Below are 12,669 nucleotides of genomic sequence, written 5' to 3' on the forward strand. Positions count from 1 at the left end.
CATAACAAAATACAGTAAGATTAGGCACATACCCTCATATCAAAGGTGGACAAGGCAACCCAGTAGAAGGGAAAGGGTCTCAATACCAGGTAAAAGAGTCAGAGACACCCCTTACTACCACTGTTGGGAGTTCCATAAGAACACTGAACTACACAGCCATACTGTATATGCAAATGACCTAGCTCAGAACTATACAGCACCAAATGATTTTATGAACCTCTATGTGGCATGGGTGAACTTATTCGTGTATATCTCATGGTCTCTTTGTACAAGCACATTTCTTCATTGATGGGGCTGTTTATAAGCAAGAGAATATATAGTCCTCACTACTAATTCAAAATCAATTTAAGTATTACTGAGTAGATACTACTGATTTTAAATTAGCTCTATCAAAAAGCATCAGGTAAGAAGACAGTGAAACCCTTTGTAAGGGATTTGGGAAATGAAGACTGGGCAAACCAAGTTTCCATGACTCAGACAGAAGGTAGAAAGAAAAACTCAAGGAAATTAGTACTTCTAGAGCAGACATTTACTATATTCTCCAGCAGAGTCCAAAAGTCTCATGGTTCTGTTTGAATATTCTCAGATATTTCCTAAGACTTAGGCTCTTCCCTGCATCTAGATCATAACTTACAACTCTATACCTAAGTGTCAATTAAATTGTTCCTAGTATATTTTATACCATCTCTCTTTAATTAGAAATAGCAAAACTTTCCCAAGTCTGAATTGGTTAGATGTTCTAAAGGGAGGGAAAAAGTTAAACATCTTTAAATTGGATAATGACAATTCTTCACCAATTTTCCAATTGACTGTGCTAGTGAAATATGACTTCCCAACCTCAAAACTTCAAACATGAACACACAATATTATTGAAGAACTGTCCTGCAAAATCCCAACTCTATGGAAATCATAGACTTTTCTTTGAAAGACTATCAGTTACTCATGACCAACAAAGAAAGAGCACACATGATTTTCTGCCTTTCAGCGAAAAGGTTAATAAAATGTGATCAACCACTGGGGATTAACTTCCCAGCAGCCATTCCCAACCCTTCATGTCCTACTTGACAGAATCCTCATTTGCTCAGGTTTATTCTGTCCAGGAAAGTAATGTTAATCTTCTATCCAGGTACTAACAAGGACCAATCTTGCTTAGCTTCTGAGATCACACATATTCAAGATGACATGGCTATAGACAAATAATGTTATCTTACTCCCCTTTGTTGCTGACTTGTTTAGGGGCAAGACACGATCTTCCTGTCGATGAAATCTATAAAAGGAAATGTTAGAGATGGCACTGCTAGATAGTGTTGCCTAGAGATGTAAGGCAAAGAGTTGCCTGCCTTTGATCATTTTGTTTTGTTTGCAGTGCTATAGATAGAACTCAGAGCCAGGGGTATGTTAGTTGAAGACTCTACCACAGGGACCAATCTACCTGCTACCTTGAGGCTTCTAACATAGTTTTCTCATTGTTGAAAATCAAGATAACATTTGATACTATTGTAATCATTTATGAACATTACAGAAAAAAAGCCCCCCCCCCCAAATGATCCTAAGTCCTAATGGTATTGAGCTGCCTTTCAAATTCATCAACTTCAGGAGGTCTTTTGCTCTGAACCTCTTGTCATACAGCTTAGCAACCCAATTGCTTTCCACTCTTATTTTGTGATCCAGTAGGTAGGCAGTCACTCAAAACAGAAGCATACTAACAAGAAGAAACTTGATACAAATTATCTCAATGTTTTTCTTAGTGCAAAATCCCCCCCTGAACATCACTCTCTACCAAAAAGAAGCCTCCTACTATGTCATTTCATTTTCCTTCATCACTTACCTTCCGACTTCAGGGCACAGCCTGTAAGAGTATGCTGTGGAGTTCCACTGTAATCACCACAATGGAAATATTGCTTAGTAAGAACTAATGTGCCTTTATTTCACAGGGTCATTGTATCTTACACTTACAAATTCCCTGTAAGCTAAGACAAGCATATATCTTCTACAAAATAAAAAAACCAAACAAACAAAAAAGGGTTTTAATAAGTATAAGTGTAAAGGAGGGGGAAATAGACTATACTGTTATAAAGGAGAAACTAGAATAGGAGGAGTAAATGGGGAAGAGCATGAGAGAGCAGATAAATGAGGGAACACAGGGAGGAACTGCTAACACCAATGGACATTTATAGTGGGGGAGACAATGCCCCATCCAAACATCTCATGCCACCAAGTACAACTTCCAGTGCCAGTCATCTTGTTGAGTCATTGGCCAAAAGGTTCCTACCATGTCCCCTTCCCAGTATCACAAGCTATTGCTAAGGCCACTGGTTGCTCTCCCCAATCCAAAGGGAAGGTGGTACTGATGAGGACATTTACTTATTTTACTGAAGTGTACAACTAGAACTTTTACCCTTACTGACTAGAGTTCATGCTGTTGGAAGGAACTGTGTATTCTTCCAATGAAAAAATATAATCATCACTATTGTCCAGCTACAAAACCTTTGACCTAATAACCAAGACTTCCTGCAAGATATACTGATGGGATTGTGGCACAAATGTTATGGGAGTAATTAACCATTGGATATAAGACTGACTCCATGAGATAGAACGCATATGACACTGCTAAAAGTAGTCAAAAACACAAGACTAGATAGGTCATGGGCACTAGGGAAAAACCAAATACTAATGTTCTAAAATGACTCCTAATGACATACAGGTATGTCCATGGATCAACATCTGTTTCAAACTTCATCTAAGTAGCCTTTTCTTGCAGCATATGGTTATTAACACAGAGACTCACAACTAGACAATGTACAGAGAGCAAGAGACTTGGGAGCATTCGGTCTTGAATGGAATGTCTTTATCAAATGCCTCCTCTCAAGGCTCATGGTTTATGCAGAAGAGGAGGTAGGAAGATTGTAGGAGACAAAGGTGGTGGATGACTCCAAGGAAATAGTGTCTGACAAATGCAACAGGACCTATGCACGTATAAACTCACAGAGACTGTGGCAGCAAGTACAGGGCATGCACAGGTTCAAGACAGACAGGGTCTCAGCACTGAGAGGGGGAAAGTAGACATGGGGTCCCACCCCTAACCAAGAAACAATTTGCAAGTGATACCTACTGGCAAAGGGAAAAAATCAGTTTTCTTCAATGACATAACACTGTGGATATCAACCATATTTCAGGACAAGTCACATGTCCAGGAGTAGTTAGCCAATGCAAAACAGACTCCGTGATTTTTTGTTTTGATTTTAAAGAGAGAACGGGCATGAAGTTGGATGGACCAGGACATAGGGAGGGTCTGAGGGAAGTTGGGAGAAGAAAAAGAATAGGACTGTGGTAGTTTAAATAGGTTTGGTCCCCATAGAATTATGTGTTGAAATGCTTGGTCCCTAGGGAGTGGCACTATTAGAAGGTGTGGCCTTGTTGGAAAGGGTGTGGACTTACAGGAGGAAATGTGTCGCTGTGGGGGAGCTTTGAGGTCATATATATGCACAAGCAATGCCCGGTGTGGCAGTTTCCTCTTGGCTGCCTATGTGCATTCCCAGAACTGACACACAGAGTTCTTGCACATTTCTTGATTATCATTGAGTGATACCTAAGAAGTAGTGGAACCCTCAAAGGACAGAATTTTGGGTCAGGAGTCAGGACACTTGGAACTGGGCTCAATGCCAGCTGGATTTTTGTGGACTGCTTGACCTGAGATGACAACCAGTTATATGACATTGTAGCTCTGGATGAACATAGCATCATCAGGTGTAACATCAGAGACCAGCCAAGGAGATGAGAGGTTAGTTTAGCTATCGTCAGCAGAACATCTTAAGCACATTTAAGTGTATTCCAAATCTTAAAGTTTAAACAACTCAAAACAATGCTGTTCTAATTAGAGAACTAAGTTGTTCCAGCTCCTAATTAGGCCCTCAAAAGCATATCACTGATGTTCTCAGATCACACAGTACCATAATAGGTTAGACCTATGTTCGTTCCAGCAATGACATTTCAGCACTCCAATCACAACCACTTCTAAGCAAATATGGCAGCCAGTAGACTCATACTTATGATGTATTTTTTAAAATTATCCTTACTTATGAAGCATTTTATCCATTTAAATAGCATTTAGCCATTGCTCAGTATCATAAAATAAAAACACATTGGTTTGTGTTTCAGTGGCTTTAAGATACTTGTTCAAAAATAAATATATATGCAAAATCACTATTAACTTCAAAAGTGTGATAGTAAACCTACTGTATGTTGTCCCCTATTTCAATTCAAATATTTTCTGACCACCACCGTGCAAAAGACACTGCCAAGTAGTTCTGGAGTCTGAGCCTATGCTATACAAATAAGACCAAGTAGAACTTCCTGTCCTTACAAGGAAGTGAAGAATACCAAAGGACAAGACAAATACACACATCAAATGATGGCAGGGGGTGCTGCTACCCTGGTTCACAGAGCAGCAAGGTCATGCGCATACAGAAAAATGGTCCAAAAGCAAGGGACATTTAAAATGCTTTAAAAGAAAAGGATAACTCTAAATCCTGTTTGAACATGAAAAAACTCTAAGCTTTAAATACATAGCAAACAGATAAAGAAGAAAGGGCTAAAATTTATTTTTCAAGCACGTATTTTCCATCAATTCATTAATTTGATGGACGTAGATAGTCTGAAATCAAGTAGGAATGGATCTATGCATAAACAGAAAGAAAGGCATAATTTATTTAGTAATTGAAATTACTTTGTTGTTACTTTTTCCTTGAATGATTAAAATATGTCAATGAATTAGCTAACTTAAGTCTAGATTCCTAACTTCTGAGAGCTTTTTGTCTTACAGTCGTTAGATAATCTGATAAGCAAAGACTTTTTCTTTCCAGAAATGAAATAAAACAAACCATACAAACACATTTCAGAGAGTAGAGAAAGTGTATACAGCACAAGAAGGTTCACAGACTCCCTCCACATTACTCCCAGATCAAGAGTTACTCACGCCACTTTAATTGCCAGTTTTAAGCTTTTTTACTTTTTAAATTTAATTGCATTTATCTATCTATCATCCATTCATACATGTGTAAGAAAATGTGTGTTGTGTGTGTGTGCAAGCACATGTGTACTGAGCTGAGCACATATGATGGTCAGAGAGTAAGTGGTAAGAGTTGGTTTCTCCTACCCTGTGATCCCCAGGAACAGACCCTATGGCTTCAGGGTAGGCAGCAAGCACCTTTACTCAGTGACTCACCATGCTTCTTTGCTTTTTGAGAGAGGATCTCATATAACCTAAGCAAACCTCACATTTACTATATAGTCCAAGTTGGTTTTGAACTTTGTGGTGATTCTCCTAACAGCCTCTGAAGTGCTGGGCTTGCAGATGTGTGCCACCACATGTGGCAAGCTTTCAATTTTTTAAAGAAACTTGCTCAAGTAAGAATCACAAAGAACATCAAGTATGATTCATCCTCTCTCTCCCTAAAACATTATTTCAGTCTCTAGACATTGGGAAATTTACATGTTATTAAAAACAAACCATTAAAGGAACTGAACTCACATGCTCACATTCCATGGCTCCCTCCATCTAGTTTGATAATGGATTAAAGAAAAAAAAACACTTTAAACAAATAATCCCAAAACCCTCTGCTTAAAAAATCAAAATAAAAACAGAATTAACAAAATAAATGTTAGCAATCTGAACACATACATATGTGGATATAACTTTAAATCCAGAACACTCACTAGGCTCACTTTCAACCTCTGAAGGTGCTCTGAGCTCACTTTCAACCTATAAAGATTATGAGCCCATGTACACCCAGACTCTGGTAGAAAGAAAGCTCTCCAGAGCTTTGTGGCAGCCATGCAAAGGGCCAGGTCATGTCTAAAACTGGAGTTTCATTTTCCCTCGAGACATTATAAAAAGAAACAGTTTCACGGGCTAGGGGGATGCTCAATGGGAAAAATGCCTGCTGTGTTAGATAAGCATGAGGACCCAAGTCAGATAACCAACACTCACAGAAAAGCTGAGCAAGTCTCATGTACCTGCCTGGAAACCTAGTGCTGGGTAGCAGTAGGGGTAGTAGCGGGGACAGGTGGATCCTGAGGACTCTCTGGCCATCCAGTCTAGTTGAAATGGTAAGCTTTAGGGTCAGTGAGACTCTGTCTCAAAAAGAAAGGTGGGGTAACTAGGGGAGACACTCAGTATTTTGCTCTGACTGACACACACACACACACACACACACACACACACAGTACCAACTCAGTGATGCAGACTTCCCCTAACATCATAATTCTGCCCTTCAATGGATAAGTATTATCTGAGATACTACTAGTTTGTAGTTTTAAGCAGAACTTCTAAGAACAGAATTATTTAAAATTTCAAAGAAATATGCTTCACATGCCATATCATATGTACCACCCACTACTAGGGTCTTATGTTATTATGCCCAATCATTAAAATTCTGCAGCAAATGAATGACCTATATCACCCTAAGTAAGAGAAATGAATAACATACAGGTTTATGTCAGCTAAGAACAGGTTTCATCACCCTACAAACACTAAAACCTTTTCATTCTCAGAGATTTTAATACTCTGGGACTATGTGTAGGGGTGGTATTCTATCACTCTCTATGGACAACAGACTAAGGTAAGCAAGACTAGTATCTGGCTGTCAGGGATCTTACAATCAAGTGGCAGAAATGAAACATGCATAAATCTAGCTCTTCACAATGCGACAGCAGGGAAGGGATGAGAGCCACAGAGTCAGCTCAAAGCATCAGAATGTCAGAAATGAGATAATAACCTCCATTGTCAGACACATAGAACCCTGTCCTTTGGAGGTAAAATGGCACTGAATTTTCTACAGTGCTCTAGGGAACTGACCAGAGGGGCAGGTCTTGGAGGCTTCACAGCCATTGCCCATGGTCAAAGATGTGTGGGACATCTGCTCACACAACTTCTTAGATCCCTTTCCTGGTATCTGAGTCTTCAAGTCTTGGTAGGATGAGAAACTCTATATACTAAATAAGAACTCTGTTAATTCCCATTACCAGGGAAGCTTAAAACATCCTGGTCTCAGTCTGAGGTTCTCATACTTGAGTGGGCAATGGCCTCAAATATAGGGCTTGAAGACCCCATAGGGCTCACTGATCCCACCCTTAGTGTCTGACTTGGGGTAGGCCCAGCAGATTTGCATTTTGGACAAGGTCTCCAGGCTGTTTTCACTGCTACTATCCCTGAAACACACCATGAGAATCACTGTCTAGTGTTGCATTAGGAGTCTGGTAATAGTAGGGACTGGGAGGATGGACCAGTGTAGTAGTGATACTGGGGCTGGTTGTGCTGCATGCTATATTTAGATAAGGTTTCCAGCTCTGGATCATATTTTGAGCACCCAGGGGCATCAGGAGGGGTCAAATATGTATTAGGTTTGGTATAAAGTCAATAAATGAGTGTCAATTGTGCATCAAGAAGGAGGGTAGTTGTAATAACACCCTAATAGAACTTACTATACAAACACACTAGTAGTTCAAAACTGAGGCTCTACTGTGTAAATATGTCCTCCAAAGACCATACATTTGTGAACTTAATGACTAATGCAAGAATGTTGGGAGATGTTGCTTATTTGGAGGTCTTTAAGTAATGAGGATTCTACTCTCATAAATGGATTAACTCTAGTCATAAAAGGGCTAAAGACTATGAGTTCAATCTTTCTTGTTGATGTGTATATGCGTGTGGTATGTGGTGTATGTGTGTGTGGTACATGCATATGAATGTGTAGGTATGTATGCCCATGGACATGCATACAGAGACTAGGCTAGGATGTTGGGTATTGTCTTCTATTGCTCTTTAACTTGCTGAACTAGGGTCCCTCAATGAATCATAAGATCACTATTTTAGGTAGGCTGGCTAGCTGGAGAACTAACTAAACTACTAAACTCCCAGGATCCTCCTATATTTGCTCACCAACACTGGGTTTACTGGAATAGGTAACCATACCTGACTTTAAATATAGGTTCTGGAGATTTAAACTCACGCACCTATACTTGCAAAGCATGCATTCTTACCCACTAAGCCCTCTTGCCAGCCTGTTTTGTTTGTTTAAGATAATATCTCGTGTATCCTGGATTGGCCTCAAATTATATATAGCCAAGGATGACCTTGAACTTCTGACCCTTCTATCTGTATGTCCAGAGTGCTGTAATTACAAAGACATGTACCACCATACCAGTTTTATGTACTGCTGGCAACTGAATCCAGTGTCTTGTGTATAGTAGACAAGTACTTTATCTACTGATGTACATTTCCAACCTCTTATTCTTTCTGACCCATGGGATACTTTTTACCATGTTATAAAAAAAAAAAAAAAAAACCCAAAAACTCAACAGCCCTCACCAGACATGTTTCCTTTAATCAACTAGCCCCAGAACCATGAGGCAAATAGATTTCTATCACCTATAAACTTTTCAGTCTGTGGTTTTCTACTATTGTAACAAAATACAGAACAAGTTGGGCTTTCGAAGGGATGCTGGAAATACCTTGAGACAGTTTTGACTGCCACAACAAGATAGGAACAGGTTCTATTGACATCTATTGAACAGAGGGCAGGGATGCTGTTAAATACTCTGTGATATACACAGGACAGTCCCCAGGATAAAGAATGATCTGGCCCACATGTAAATACATTCAATCTACATTCAGACCAAATTCAGACATGGAAATGAAACCTGAAGTGTACATTACCATATTTGTCAATTCCAACCCAACAGCCTCCCTTACGAAGAAGCTGACTGTTCATTTGCCTTTGATCTTAGACACTGCTGGGAACTTGTCTTTTCAATTATGTCCCAAGCATTAATTAGAACACCCTTTCCCTTTTGTGTTTAAAAAAGAAGCATTGTTTCAAAAGAATAAAATGAAAACCTGAGAAGCAAAGCCTTTCTGTTCTAGCTCAGAGTAGAGGCTGGAGCACTGTTCTCTCATCCGCAGCTTTGTCTACCCAGATGAAAAGCTTGGAGACTTTGGGAGAAAGGCCAGCCATCAGGAAAACAGGAAGCCTTTCTTCTCTTAAGAAGACTGAAGTTGAAAGGTCGATTTTCAACAACCTAGGTAGCTGGGTCCCATCATAGGAAGGCCCTCACTCTGAATGCAGTGAACAGATGTATTGGGGGTCTAGGAAGAGAGGGGACTTTGGGGAGATTGAACATGAGGGCTCTGGTAGACAAAAAGGCATCAGTGGATAAAGAAGAGATGTGCTTCATATGAGATGTGTCCAAATCCCCAGGCAGAGTATGCATGAGATTTGGGTAGAGAAAGTGAGCAAAAGGAATCTGCAATGTCAGAAGTCATTTAAAAGTCTCCATTTGCTCAACCTCCCCTCAGTATACATCCAGTGAGTCTATGGTACTATTCTGGGCTGCATGATGGGAAAATCAAATGGTATCTGTCCTAAACCTAGAGGTATCAACAATCTAATGGTACCAATGAAGCACCTCATGTCACTACTATAGATAATAATTTTCAAGAGGCAAGTCAATGGTCTCAGAGGTGGTACAAATATCTAATCACTAAGTAAATGAGCTGTAACATGGAAAACAGCCCATTTGTACCTCCAATCATACTTTATCCAGGTTTTCTAAACCTACTTGTTCATCTAGATCAGTGGTTCTCAACCTTCCTAATGCTGTGACCCTTTAATACAGTTCCTCATGCTGTGGTGAGCTCCAAACATTATTTTCTTTGCTACTTCTATTTTCTTTGCTAACTCTAATTTTACTACTGTTATGAATCATATTGTAAATATCTGATATGCAAGATATCTGATATGCGACCTCTGTGAAAGAATCATAACTCTAATTTTATTACTGTTATAAGTCATAATATAAATATCTGATATGCAGATATCTGATATGTGACCCCCCCATGAAAGGGTCATTTGACCTCAAAGAGATTGTGACCCACAGGATAAGAAGCCCTGATCTATAGTCTTCTGCATCTATAATACTGAACAGTTCAGAAAGATGCTAAAAAGGCCTGTCTTTGGGGCTACTTTTCTAACCTACAGAGACCACAAATCTGTACCAATTGTAATAAGAAAAAGGGAGATACCAGATGTGATAGGCTGAAGGCACCTCGAGGCACTTTGTTATGAATATTTAGATAGTTTTCCTCTTGTTATGAAAATTATGGCAATCTGTTCCCCAGCATGAGTTGCTGATGAATTTCAGCATCATGAAAGTCTTTTGTTTGGGTGTGGGGTGGGAAGAATGTTCCCTGCTTAAATAAATCTGGATCACTCAAAAAATACCAACTCACATGAGTATTTTTGAGTCATCATAACTCTGAATCCTGATGTGGGCCTGTGGCTTAATGTGCTGAGGAGACAGCTGGCAGGAAGAAACAGCTCTCTTCTGTACTGCCGGGCATCCTTTGCCATAGGTTTCTATTTTAGGTCAGAAGGAAGAAGCAAGCAGGCTGCCTGGATGTTAAACTCCAGGTCAGTTCCAAAGATTGCCCAACAAACACTCTGTAACCTTCTACCTAAACACAGATGTGGTATCAGGATCCAGAAACAGGGAACTGGTCCAAAGGATGAAGGAATTATACTAAATGGCCATCATGGGAGAGCAATTACTGTAAAATTTACTTTTGGCAAGGAAAGCCAAAGGGAGAATGTATATAGTAAAATTCAACCGTCAAAGTTCTTATCCCTAAATCCATGGAAAATGCCCAATAGTAAACAACAAATTCCTCAAGGACTTGCTGACCTGATGCCTACCCACAAGCATATTAATATTATTTCCCATCAATATCACATTTTCTAATAGAATTGTTCTCCCTTTTGTCACTTCCATTAGGCTGCTCAATATTTTGGAGTAGAAAAACCTTCCACACTGAGTCCTAAAGGTTTCAGGACTGAATGAGAGGATGAAGATGCTGGGAGACAACTAAGGTCCTTTCTTTGTCTAGTGCAACATTCTGACTGCATACACAAAGCAGATCATGCGAATAAAGGCCAGGGAAATTAAAGTAAGCTATCTGTCTGAGGCCATGTCAGTAACTAATAACAGCTGGTCCTCCTAGGACTCTAATGCAAAATACTCCAACCAGTCTCTATAAAATCCCTTCTTTGCAAGTAATCAATTCTACCACCATGATGTTTTGGGAGAGCCAGGCATATAGACATGGTTCATTGATATTTATAGGACTGAACAAGGCATGTGCTAAAGGCAGGATTCTACCACATACTTTAGGTAGCCGAGTATTTGCAACGGTGTACATTGCCTAGCCTAAGGAGCCCATCTTAGACCACATAAACTGAAGTTCCCAGGAAAAAAATGCCACATGTATCTTGAAGGTTTTACAAGGCTAACTGACTTTCAAATTTTTACTGAAGAGATAGAATGGTACAAATCTTTGAGAGTCAAAATTATCCTGATCTATCTTCATTCCTCTTAATAACCATTTACCACCTACCTCAGTATCAGGTAAAGCCTTTGGAAAGTATATTTAGTAGATCTCTAGAATTTTCCAAACCAAAAGCTAAGAATGTCATCAGAGAACATTTAAAACCTATAGCAGAGACTTCTGCTTTGGCCCATAACCTGCTGTTCCCACTGAAGTATTCTGTAAAAGCCTTGATTTATAAGATTCTTTTGTTCTGTGGCTACAGAAAAAAGTTCATGTAACTGTCTCTATATTGGAACATGTCATGCAGATAAACCTAAATGTATGTTCCCAGGCCATGCTCACTCATGTTTGGTTCAGCAGAGACTATGTCTCTGAGAGCTATGGTTTTCTGTCAAGGGCTTCATTCAGCATTATTCTTTTTTTTTTTTTCAGAGAAAACTCAAATATTATAAGCCACCTGGCCTAGTGATATTTATAAAACATATACAATGCACTATTCCCAAATGAACAAACAATATTCACCTAGGTTGACAATGTTTTCAATCAAAAGACAGACAGTTCTCATCTCAGTTAAAATTATATCAAATACATTTTCTCAAAATACATATAGAACTATCTGGGATTTTTTGTCTTTTTTTTATTATTTTTTTTTATATTTTACATTCAGCATTATTCTTAAATACAATGTGGTCACCAATAGGTACATGTGACTCCTAAGCACTAGGAAATGTGGCTGCTACTCTAAACTGAGATACATTAATACATGCAAACCACATGTGCCACTGTAAGGATAGCACACTGAGAAAGCATACAGCATCTTTTTAATAATTTTATAGAGATTACACATTTAAAAGGTTATATGTACATATACTTACTTAAATACAATATATTAAAATTAGCTTCTATTTTTAATGTGGTCTCCAAAATTTTTTAAATTATCTACTGGTTCACGTGATAGTTCTATTGGATCACACTGTTCTAAAATGAAACTAATCTTTTCCCATCTACTCACCTAACCCTTCTGCTGCCTGAAATATCTATACAAAGGGATTCTATAGGTCTGAAAGTTGCTATAAAAATATGTTGAGGTATTCAAGCAAAGATGTCAGACTGAAGAGATAGCTCATTGGTTAAGAGTGTGCACTGCTCTTCCAAAGGACTGGAGTTCAGATCCCAACATACCCATATCAGGTGGTTCATAGATGACTACTACTCCAGTCACCAGGACTCCCGTGCCTATGATCTCTGCAGGCGACTGCATTTGGGTGCATATATCTCCATAAAAA

The 12,669-nt window shown here is 39.1% G+C and overlaps 1 protein-coding gene across 7 annotated transcripts in view; it reads right to left on the bottom strand.

Annotated features, from left to right (window-relative positions):
- Window positions 1–12,669, bottom strand: part of Sh3kbp1 (SH3 domain containing kinase binding protein 1) — a 207,222-nt gene that overhangs the window by 93,216 nt on the left and 101,337 nt on the right. The gene's annotated exons all lie outside the window — the stretch shown is intronic.

The sequence above is a fragment of the Arvicanthis niloticus genome, chromosome X, assembly GCF_011762505.2.
Source record: "Arvicanthis niloticus isolate mArvNil1 chromosome X, mArvNil1.pat.X, whole genome shotgun sequence".
Classification (NCBI taxonomy): Eukaryota; Metazoa; Chordata; class Mammalia; order Rodentia; family Muridae; genus Arvicanthis; species Arvicanthis niloticus.